The sequence below is a fragment of the Nerophis lumbriciformis genome, linkage group LG07 (assembly GCF_033978685.3).
Source record: "Nerophis lumbriciformis linkage group LG07, RoL_Nlum_v2.1, whole genome shotgun sequence".
Taxonomy (NCBI): domain Eukaryota; kingdom Metazoa; phylum Chordata; class Actinopteri; order Syngnathiformes; family Syngnathidae; genus Nerophis; species Nerophis lumbriciformis.
This window is the reverse complement of record NC_084554.2, coordinates 26,916,682-26,927,500: the sequence shown is the minus strand read 5'-3', so window position 1 is coordinate 26,927,500 and position 10,819 is coordinate 26,916,682. Positions and strand designations below refer to the sequence as shown.

Sequence of the window (10,819 nt, the reverse complement as noted above, 5' to 3'; positions counted from 1 at the left end):
ATGAACTATGACCTAGAAAGAGTAAGCAGCGTGTCAAGAGTGCAGAGCATGAATGTGATGTCACCAGGCCGACCAACAGAAAATGACAGGCTTAAATAGTCATGTGGTGATTGAAAACAGGTGCGTGAGTTCAAATGAATCAGGTGCGTGAGTCCAAGACGTGAAACAGGTGACACTAATGGTTGTCAAGGTAACAAACAAACAAGGAAGTGCAACCAGGAACTAAAAAGAGTCCAAAAAACAAACAGCACATGGCCAAACAAAAACATGATCAACAGACATGACAGGAAAAGAGACTATAACCTGATAATATGAGCCTGACATTAAAGTACCAATGATTGTCACACACACAGTAGGTGTAGTGAAATTTGTCCTCTGCATTTGACCCATCCCCTTGATCACCCCCTGGGAGGTGAGGGGAGCAGTGAGCAGCAGCGGTGGCCACGCCCGGGAATAATTTTTGGTGATTTAACTCTCAATTCCAACCCTTGATGCTGAGTGCCAAGCAGGGAGGTAATGGGTCCCATTTTCTATAGTCTTTGGTATGACTCGGCCGGGGTTTGAACTCACAACCTACCGATCTCAGGGCGGACACTCTAACCACAAGGTCACAAGTGGGAGAACAAGGGAATTTTGGTTGGATTTATACCAAGTAAATAGAGGGCTATTGCCGATACTTTGACTTGAAATGTCATCACCTTGAATAATTTCGGAATTTGCCTCTAGTTGATTATGACTATACCACAAGGAAAATATTGTTTTCCAAAAAAAATTGTTTTATAGGTTAATGCAACGATATAAAACGATGTAGCATAAAATGTATCAAAGATAATTACTGTATTGCTACACTAACAATGACATATTTAAGAAACAAATAAATGTAAGAAGTAAAATGGAAATACAAAAATGGAAAATAAGTGCATGTAAAAAATAATGTGAAATTAAATAGAAAATAAAGTCAGTATGGTTAGAGTTTATTTCAAACATGCATACAGATATGACATGATACATCACAATCTCCAGTTTCTCTTTTCAACATGTCTGAAAAGCAGCAGGAAGAAGCAGAGCTTATTTAATCCTACCCCTTTTCCATTAAATAGTTGATAACAGTTTTATTCACTTCCTGTTCTCAATTTGTACACAATTTAAGTTTAAAATGTTTATCATGAATCTTCTTTTTTGTAAACACTTTGGGTTTGAACAGTTGGACAAACTGGACAATATTTGTATTTTGTTTGACTTCTTTACTTAATCAATTCCATAATTTAACTCCAAATACTTTTGCTGAGAAGAATTGTTGTACATTCTTGGGTAGCAGCGTATAGTTTGCATTGTGCATAATTTTAGCTGTTTGCAAATTCACTATATTGTTGAATTTCAGTATTTTTGATTCAGTAAATAAAGGGTAGGTGTGTTCTCTATATCCAACTTTGTGTATTATTCTAATCGATCTTTTTTGTAACACAGTTAGTGACTGAAGTGTAGTCTTGTAGTTGATTCCCCATATTTCTACACAATAACTGACATATGGTAATGAACAGTAGAGAATATGGAGTGACTTTACGTATTTTGTTTTATTTACTATTGAAATATTTCTTGCCACCTGATGTGTATTTTTATATGAGATTTCCAGTTCATTTTATCATCGATGATTACACCCAAAGAAATATTTTTTACTCTGTTTAATGTCTACTCTGTATATTTTATTTTGTTTGACTTTTTCTTCTACTGTAACCTACTAGCATTATTTTAGTTTTACTAAGGTTCAAGGATTGTCTGTCTGTGTCAAATCATAATAATAATAATAATAAAAACTGGGATTTATATAGCGTTTTTCTAAGTACCCAAAGTCGCTTTACATGTAGAACCCATCATCTCTTTAATGTATGAATTTCATCTGAATGTATTTGAATTAGCTTCTGTGTGTTCGCTCATGAACAAAACACAGTCACGTCATCTGCAAATAATACTAACTTAAGTCCTTCGTAACTTTGTAAATGTCATTTATATAGAGCTATAATCATTTGGTCACAGTATTGATCCCTAGGGTACACCACAGGATATATTGAGTTTTGTAGATGTGTGTTTGCTTAACTTCACATATCGCTTCCTGTTGGTTAAGTAGGTTCTTACCCAGTTCAAGACCAGCCCTCTGATGCCATACTATTCTAGTTTTTTTAATAAAATATCGTAATTAATTGTGTCAAATGCTTCATTTAGATCCATAAACATTGCAGCTGCACATTGTTTCGCATCTATCCCATTGACAATCTCTTCAGTTATTTTAATTAATACTGAGAAGTATTGGGGGTAATCCCTCTTGGTACCATTTTTAATAATGCAAATGAGAATGCCCCATATTGCTCCCATGTTGTTTTCGTTTCTGTCTAATAAATGACTAATATTATTTTGTACATGTTCGTCGTCTGCTAGTTTGTCCTTAAACTTTTTGTACTTTGTAGTGCCTCTGCAGATATTTGTGTTATAAATGTCCTGTATAATAGAATCTTCCTATTACAAGCATTTTTCAATGACTTTGCCATCCATGTTGATTGTTCTTTGTCCGTTTCCTACTAAGTTGTTTCCATGAATAATGTTTGTTATAAAGCATCAGTAATGTGGTTCAATATGTACTGTATGCTTCATATATGTCCTTTTCCCATTTGTGCTTTGTTAGCTATTTTTTTAAAGTAATCATACTCTTTTGTGTGCATAGCCTTCGTAATGTCTTTTTGCCATGCAAGCTCCTCTTCCTGTAGTTTTCTGGCAAATCTGGCAGATGATCACTGATGCAGGTTATGTGCAGACCACTTGTACAAACCCCGTTTCCATATGAGTTGGGAAATTGTGTTAGATGTAAATATAAACGGAATACAATGATTTGCAAATCCTTTTCAACCCATATTCAATTGAATGCACTACAAAGACAAGATATTTGATGTTCAAACTCATAAACTTTTTTTTTTTTTTCAAATAATAATTAACTTAGAATTTCATGGCTGCAACACGTGCCAAAGTAGTTGGGAAAGGGCATGTTCACCACTGTGTTACATGGCCTTTCCTTTTAACAACACTCAGTAAACATTTGGAAACTGAGGAGACATTTTTTAAGCTTCTCAGGTGGAATTCTTTCCCATACTTGCTTGATGTACAGCTTAAGTTGTTCAACAGTCCAGGGGTCTCCATTGTGGTATTTTAGGCTTCATAATGCGCCACACATTTTCAATGGGAGACAGGTCTGGACTACAGGCAGGCCAGTCTAGTACCCGCACTCTTTTACTGTGAAGCCATGTTGATGTAACACGTGGCTTGGCATTGTCTTGCTGAAATAAGCAGGGGCATCCATGGTAACGTTGCTTGGATGGCAACATATGTTGCTCCAAAACCTGTATGTACCTTTCAGCATTAATGGCGCCTTCACAGATGTGTAAGTTACCCATGCCTTGGGCACTAATACACCCCCACACCATCACAGATGCTGGCTTTTCAACTTTGCGCCTACAACAATCCGGATGGTTCTTTTCCTCTTTGGTCCGGAGGACAAAACGTCCACAGTTTCCAAAAACAATTTGAAATGTGGACTCGTCAGACCACAGAACACTTTTCCACTTTGTATCAGTCCATCTTAGATGAGCTCAGGCCCAGCGAAGCCGACGGCGTTTCTGGGTGTTGTTGATAAACGGTTTTCGCCTTGCATAGGAGAGTTTTAACTTGCACTTACAGATGTAGCGACCAACTGTAGTTACTGACAGTGGGTTTCTGAAGTGTTCCTGAGCCCATGTGGTGATATCCTTTACACACTGATGTCGCTTGTTGATGCAGTACAGCCTGAGGGATCGAAGGTCACAGGCTTAGCTGCTTACGTGCAGTGATTTCTCCAGATTCTCTAAACCCTTTGATGATATTATGGACCGTAGATGGTGAAATCCCTAAATTCCTTGCAATAGCTGGTTGAGAAAGTTTTTTCTTAAACTGTTCAACAATTTGCTCACGCATTTGTTGACAAAGTGGTGACCCTCGCCCCATCCTTGTTTGTGAATGACTGAGCATTTCATGGAATCTACTTTTATACCCAATCATGGCACCCACCTGTTCCCAATTTGCCTGTTCACCTGTGGGATGTTCCAAATAAGTGTTTGATGAGCATTCCTCAACTTTATCAGTATTTATTGCCACCTTTCCCAACTTCTTTGTTACGTGTTACTGGCATCAAATTCTAAAGTTAATGATTATTTGAAAAAAAAAAAAAATGTTTATCGGTTTGAACATCAAATATGTTGTCTTTGTAGCATATTCAACTGAATATGGGTTGAAAATGATTTGCAAATCATTGTATTCCATTTATATTTACATCTAACACAATTTCCCAACTCATATGGAAATGGGGTTTGTCGTATGATTATCAAAATCATTGGTAAAAATATTATCAATAAGCGTCACACAGTGTCCTGTGATTCTGCTTGATGTTAGGATGTAAACTCATGCAATACATTGTATTACCAATTGACTTTTGCATATTAGGGTTCAATAGATCAATATTAATGTCACCACATAAGAAAATTACTTTCTGATAATGTCAGTAAAATTTGCCTTGAACCAGTCCTCAAACGTTTCAACACTTGACTTAGGTGTTGACTTACAGCTGATTAATACATTTTTGCTTTTTTCATGACATATGCCAATGGTTCTGCATTCTAAGATATTATCAATAACAAATTACATGTTTTACCACTTTGTAGTTCAGGTTCTTCATCACGTACGCAGCTACTCCACCTACGTTCTTGTTGGTTATGTTGATATGGTTTAGTTCATATCCTTCAGATTTAAATCTTTTCCTTTTTCATCAACAATTAATGTTTCTGTGACAGCGATCACTTTGAAGGGTTCACTGAATTGTTCTAAAAAGTGCTCCATGTTACTGTAGTTTGCATACAAGTGTCTGCAGTTAAAATGAATAATTGACAATTTGTAGTCAGATTTAATGTTGCTATTATATTGTTCACCCGTATAATAAAAACAATCATTACTGATGTAGGAGAAGCCATTTGTATGTGGATCTATGTCGTTCTCTAAATCCTGGCTTTTATGATCAGATGTTCTTCAGTTCCATATTTTCTTGTTCAGCAATGTTTAGTATTGTTTCAACAATATCTACAGTATGAGTGAACATAGATGTAGAGCATTGAGTCGGAGGGGCAAAGTGTGCCTGAGTGAGCAGCAGAGAGAGAGAGAGATGTTTTCACTGACAGACTAGAACTGTGACTAAAGTATTGATCCCATTGTGCTACAGTAGTATGGAGCCGATACAAATGCCGGCCTATAAGCACACCTGTGCATAAGATTGAATCCTTATTAACATTAAAAATTACAAAAAGGAAAAAGAAAGAAATATAGATCAACTCAACAAAACATTATCAATATTGGTTTTTAGTCTGTAACAGACACAATTTAAAGTGCATCAATTTGCCTGAAATTTGAACAAAAGAAAATCCTTATTTAAACTATAAACATTTTTTGACCGGCATGAACGATTTGATACTGAAAAATAAAATTAAGCTCAATAAATAATACATTGTAGCACATTAACCTACAAAATAAAAGTATGTGGGGTGAAAATATGGAAATGCCTGAGTGATGAGCTCAAACACTGTTCAGACAGTGAGCATTTTAAGAAATTGTACAAATCTAATATTTTGGTTCGGTATAGTGAGGTCTAGGCTTATTTTGAGTACGAGTATGAATGACTTATATGACTTACTTATGATGATATACCGTATTTTTCGGAGTATAAGTCGCACCGGCCGAAAATGCATAATAAAGAAGGAAAAAAGCATAAGTCGCACTGGAGTATAAGTCGCATTTTTTGGGGAAATGTATTTGATAAAACCCAACACCAAGAATAGACATTTGAAAGGCAATTTAAAATAAATAAAGAATAGTGAACAACAGGCTGAATAAGTGCACGTTATATGAGGCATAAATAACCAACTGAGAACGTGCCTGGTATGTTAACGTAACATATTATGGTAAGAGTCATTCAAATAACTATAACATACAGAACATGCTATACGTTTACCAAACAATCGGTCACTCCTAATCGCTAAATGCCATGAAATCGTATACGTCTAGTCTCTTACGTGAATGAGCTAAATAATGTTATTTGATATTTTACGGAAGTGTGTTAATAATTTCACACATAAGTCGCTCCTGAGTATAAGTCGCACCCCTGGCCAAACTATGAAAAAAACTGCGACTTATAGTCCGAAAAATACAGTATTGAGAATTGTAAGCACATAGTTCTGGGCAAATTGAGTTACGTGGATCCAGATGAATTTGATAAAATGTGGTTCAGAGGAAACTGGATATTAGTTAAAGTAACTGTGTAAAAAAGGGGGGATTCAAAAAGTTTATACTTCTTCCCATTACCCTTTTGAGATATGTTTAATTTTATTTTATTTTATTTTATTAATTCAATTTTATTTTATTTTTTGTGAAATCATATTGCCATTGAGCACAAGACTGTTCAATTGAGATATGCATGTATATTATGTACTACATGTATGATGTGGAACTGACTATGACATACTCAATAAAAACAAATATTTTTTTCCATCAGAATGAGGAAGTCATTTTAAAGCGAGGTTTGAAGCATTATACTGCATGATACTGATATAGCATGTTATCGGGGGGTCACATGCGCCTCCCCTGGCATCGTGGCTGCACACCCCCCAGGATGGCTTGCCCCACTATTTGAGAAGAACTGGTCCAACCAGACAAACAAAAAACCCCAACAAAAGCCTGTATGATGAAGTAGGGTGTAAACATGATACATTAGAGATGCAGAGACCACTAAATAGGATTACAAAACAGCATGAAACCTGTGTATTTTTATTTATTCATTCATTTATGTATTCTAGTTTACTTCCTTGCTGCCCACTTTTGACACTTGTGTAGTTGTCAGCAAACATTATGAGTAAATGTTGCTGGTGTTCGGTAAACACAGCGGTATTTACTATCAGTCTCTTCAAAATGCTATAAGGTATGTAAATGCAACAACAACAAAATGTACTTAACCGCATTTCGGTAAACACAGCGATATTTACTATCAGTCTCTTCAAAATGCTATAAGGTATGTAAATGCAACAACAACAAAATGTACTTAACCGCATTTGGCTATTTGTAGGTTTATTTAGCTTAACATATCTATCCACTTCCTTGTAATCATACTATTCTATGCCAGCCCACACAGTATGTGCTACTTTGTTTAGCTAATGTGTGAAGTGACGCAACGCTTGCCTGCAGTCATGAAGACGGCGAATGGCAACGCAACATCCGAAATGAAGTGTCATCATTTTTTCCAACGGTGACGTGATTGGCGGTTAAAGATAGTTGGAGGAGCTGTGATTGGTTAAGGATGGTCTCACTACAAAAATAGTTCTTTATTCCCTTTTGTCGCTTGAATAGTTGAACAAATTCCCTTAAAAGTGTATAATTGTGCCCAATGAGGATATTTGTGGTATTTCTTCATGGAGTGTGCAATCCCCGCAGGGATGTGTTATTTTCAGAGAAGTTGCACACTCTATTTAGAATATGGTTGACATATATAGCAGAGAAGTTCTCTGTAAGGCAGGTGACTACAGTGACACTCTTTAAAAGCTGCCTTAGTCAAAATGTTAGGTTTGATGTTACCTTTGTATTGGTTTACCCCATTCACTAACCAATAAATGTGAAATTGTTTATCAAACAAACATTAAATTACAATGTACGAAGTATAAAAAAAAAACATTAATAAAAATTAAAAACAGAAGGGGCCCAAGAGTAAACCTTGTTGCACCCCCGAATTTAGTTTTTCTTTTTTTAAATAAATGATCATTCAAACAAACTTTTGTTGTCGGTTACAAAGGTGTTTGTGAGGAACTCGCATGGCTGCCGTTTGTGTGACCCCAAGATGCAAGAACCAGGAGGAGGATGAGCAGGTAAGATGATTTTAATTATCATCAACAGAGAAATGTAGCAGTCTTGCATACAACAATTCCAAACATAAATAGTCTATCATCGAGCACTGAGGAGTGCTCGAGATCAAGCATAAATAGGATACATGTTGATTGGCAGCAGGTGTGGACCGGCTGCCAATCAACGGCAGGTGTGGAAAAAACAGTGCTCAGCGGAACAAACGGGAAATATAAGAAAATAAGAGCACTGACAGGAAGTAAATACAAAAACAAGGAAACAAACAGAAATAAAGTGTGTGTTGACAGAACCGTTTGATCACAGCATCTCGCAGGCCACATCAGTGGAGTTATGACAAGAGAATCTCATAAAACAATTTAGGAAAATACCGATTGGCAAACAAATTCTTATCCAGGAGCAGTCCAATATGGAATGCACTCCCAACAGGTGTAAAAGAAAGTGCATCTCTATCCTCCTTCAAAACCGCACTAAAAGAACACCTCCAGGCAACTTCAACCCTAGACTAACACCCTCCCCCCTCCACATCCCACCTCCCCGGATTGTAAATAATCAAATGTAAATAATCAAATGTATATACTTGTTCTTATGCTTTCTGAGCTCACTATGTTCACTGCTCGTCGTACATATCCTAGGAAGTCAGACCTACACTGTTTCAATGTCCATTTCTCAGATGATGCAATTGTTGATGACTGAAGTGCTGATATCAACCCAACCCCCGCCCCCCTCCACATCCCACCCCCCGGATTGTAAATAATGTAAATAATTAAATGTATACACTCTGATGATTAACTTGTGTGATGACTGTATTATGCTGATAGTATATTTGTACCATGAATTGATTTATGTGGACCCCGACTTAAACATGTTGAAAAACGTATTCGGGTGTTACCATTTAGTGGTCAACTGTACGGAATATGTACTGTACTGTACAATCTACTAATAAAAGTTTCAATCAATCAATCAAAAAGTCGGTAGTTTGTCAAGTTGCAAAAGAGCTTTATATGTTGGGTGCTTTTGGCGAAAGCCCTATTCAGTCCCTCCAGGACTTTTTGTGACTTTCTAAACTGCCTGACTTTGCAGCAGCTTTTTCAGAAAGTTGCGACAAAAGTTGTGATGTTTTGAGGCTTGTTTTTTTTTTCTCCCAATAATATTGAATAAACATGTGATTTTATGAATTTGTTATCAATATTTTAAGTGATCCATGTAACCTTTACCTAAAAATAGCACAGGATTTCAACAAAAATTTGAAAAATACTGTAATGTTTTTCTCGTTTTATACCGTAGACTTAAAAGTAGACACTATTGGCAATAAAAGCATGTAATCAGACATCTGTCAAATTATTTTATTGTTATAAGGATTAAAAAAACAGCAATAATTGGTTATAATTACAGAAATTAAAAAACACCAAAGGCTTCCTTGTTGTGTCCGCTGTCTGCTATCGTCCACAAGTTGTAGACATTCTTTATGTATGTTTTATGCCTGAAACGTGTTTGTCCATATTACCTTTATGTTACAACACTTTAAACCCTGGACTCTACGAGCCTGTGTGAACTGATGAGAGTGATCTATGTCACTGATGCTAAATGAGAGACGGTGACAGATTATCACCATGCTTTAAAATCTCTAACTATCTCAAAATGCTGCCTCTTTGCATGGATAAAAAATGTTGAATAAATTCATAAATACATGTAAACTCGGAAGTGAGGAGACCAGTGTGTTGCTAAATATGTATATACTACATTACTTAGAAGCCTTGACAAGAACCGGAGGTAGGTCTGAGCCATGCGGGAGGATGACAATTGTGCAATTTGATCAATAAAAAGTTATTACTGTAAATTGTTACATGTTTCCGTTCTTGCTTTGTCTACACAAGAAACAAAATTGGTTTTGATTAGACAGTTGACGTGTTTGGGTGCCGCTCAGAAACAAAATTGATTGGCGAAAATTACATTGATTAGCCAAAATTTGCAGAGAAGTTGGAAGCTTTGGACAACGATCCGAGGCAGTGTATAAATTGCGAGGATGAGTTGAATTAGCATTGTAAAATCATATAATGATGGAACAAGATGTTATTTTCTTCAAGATGTTTTGTAACTCTTGTACATACTAACTTTTCTGCATGCCGGCTTTACCTTTATGGTTTGGCTAAGCACAGCTAAAGAGGTGCAGGGAACAATGTATAAGATATTAAAAAAAAAGGAACACTACAATGGCTCCTTGTGGTGGCCAGATCCTCACAAAGGCCAAATCATGGGATCACCAAAACTGCCTACTGCATACTCCTAAATTATGTCATTAATAATCATACATTATTCAAGCAGATTGAATAGAAATGCTAGTGAAACATATGGTTAGCATGTCTGCCTCACATTTAGGAGGTTCTGGGTTCCAATCTCTGCTTGGGCCACTTTTAGGTAGAGGTAGTAAATGGAGTAGAAAGGACAGATTTGAAAAAAAAAAAATAATAATTTTATTTATAATTTTTTTTTTTTTTAACTTAGGACTTCCCACAGGCCGATTGTGGACGCTGACGGGCCGGATCCGGCCACCGGGCCATAGTTTGGGGACCCCTGAACTAGGGGGACAGACCTCTCCCTTTGCATCATCCTTTGCAAGGGACATTACATTTTTGGTACCTCAACTTAAGAGTGCTCCAACTTAAAGGCCTACTGAAATGCGATTTTCTTATTTAAACGGGGATAGCAGGTCCATTCTATGTGTCATACTTGATCATTTCGCGATATTGCCATATTTTTGCTGAAAGGATTTAGTAGAGAACATTGACAATAAAGTTCGCAACTTTTGGTCGCTGATAAAAAAGCCTTGCCTGTACCGGAAGTAGCAGAC

The 10,819-nt window shown here is 36.5% G+C and overlaps 1 protein-coding gene across 7 annotated transcripts in view; it reads right to left on the bottom strand.

The window, feature by feature from the left end:
- Positions 1–10,819, bottom strand: part of ctnnd2a (catenin (cadherin-associated protein), delta 2a) — a 723,152-nt gene that overhangs the window by 494,681 nt on the left and 217,652 nt on the right. The gene's annotated exons all lie outside the window — the stretch shown is intronic.